The following is a 1,812-nucleotide window of genomic DNA, read 5'->3' as shown; positions in this document are numbered from 1 at the left end:
CCACAATTAACGTGTGCCTAGCCACCGATCCAAAAGTCAAGATACCAAAAAATCAAAAAGGGGTCCTTATAGTAGCCAAGTTTCCTAAATTCAAGACGGAGGTGCTGAAAACTGTGTTTACAACACCGGCGACAGAAAAATTATGAATAGAAAATGGGAAAATGATTCCTGATACCCCGCCCTCTCCCAGCGGGGGAAGGGGGGAATGGGTACTAAACCACCTGACTCCCACTACGTTTGGGTGTCGTAAGGAAAAAGTGGGAGTTTTTTAATTTCTGTCGGACTTCGGAAAATACAGCTATATATATATCTGACAGGTAAGTTTCATGAACAAAATGTATATTCCCTTGAACTTTGAGGTTCCAATTACACAAAAATCCTCAGGAATATGAAAATTAATGAACAGCCTAGCTAACACTTCATTCTTTGTCTTGTTTTTTACATTCATGTTATGAAAGGAATTGCTATTAAGGACACTCACCTGAGAAGTAAGCTTACACTTTTTTGTCCACTCATGATAATTAAATCTATGTCAAGCTTTTTTATATGGAAGCCAAGACTGATATGAGATCTTCCAATTCTCCTGTTTTGTGTGTTCCTGCCTGAATTTCCATAAGGCCCAAGTATATCTGGAACTGGAACTAAAACGACAAATTTTAGGCCAAAGTTATTCGGTGCTAAAAATATTTTTGAAACAATTGTTCATAAAGGGTGGAAAGTAAGATGGAATGAAGAGAATATAAATGGAGGTACAGTAAAAGGAATGAAAGGAGTTGCAGCTGAGGCTAAGGGAACACTGCAATGGACCTAAGTAATGCATAAGGTGCACTGCTTGAGGTTCACTGGAGGCACTAACCCCGTGGGGTGGTCTTCTTCTACTCCCATATATCACATTTTTCTAGATGATTTCTCCTTTGCCATCACATGGCAAAAAACCAACTATTCTTTTGAATCTCAGCATTCTGTAATCATAATCTCATTTTTTCTTAATTCCATTGATCAGCACTGAGCAGTTGCTAATTTTATCTCATCCCAATACCCTCTGAGTGGCTGTTACACTCTCCAGTACAACATTATGTTCATGGATAGTCTAAGCAATAAGAAAGAGAACATCACAAGTATGTATACTGATTCACGTACTGTTCAAAGAACTCTGCTCGTTTGAATACATCTCAGGGCATTTTGGATGAATTTTCATGAAATTTTATGGAAACTGGGTTACAAGCTTATAAAAAATTCTCACAATTTCGTGCATATTCATATCCAGATGTGCATCTAAAAGTGGATCCAGGTTTTACCACTTGATTTGAAATGGAAATCTGCAAAAGATGGGTTATGAGGCAAAAAATGAAAATGTGATATAAAATTTATGCCAAAGGTCAAGCACTGGGACCTATGAGGTCATTCAGCACTGACAGGGAAATTGAGAGTAAAAAGGTTTTAAAAGTGTATCAGGAGGAAAACCTCACAACTGCACTATGAAAGAAATTTTAGAAGAGGGTGGAAAGTAAAATGGATAGAAGAGAGAATATGAATGGAGGTACAGTAAAATGGAATGAGAGGGGTTGCAGCTAGGGTCCAAAGGGGTGCTACAAAGAACCTTTAGTATGGCCTACAGTGCACTGCACGAGGTGCACTGACAGCACTATGGGATGGGACAATATTGAGATGGTTCTGAATTCAGGCGTGAATCCAAATTTTCATTATTCCCAATTGAAATCTTACAGATTTTTAATAACTTTTTGTATTGGCCTTGAGAACATTAGCTTAATAGTCAAGCGTACTACCACATTCTTTGGGCACTGGCAGAAG

The sequence above is a fragment of the Macrobrachium nipponense genome, chromosome 1, assembly GCF_015104395.2.
Source record: "Macrobrachium nipponense isolate FS-2020 chromosome 1, ASM1510439v2, whole genome shotgun sequence".
NCBI lineage: Eukaryota > Metazoa > Arthropoda > Malacostraca > Decapoda > Palaemonidae > Macrobrachium > Macrobrachium nipponense.
This window is presented reverse-complemented; position numbering follows the sequence as displayed.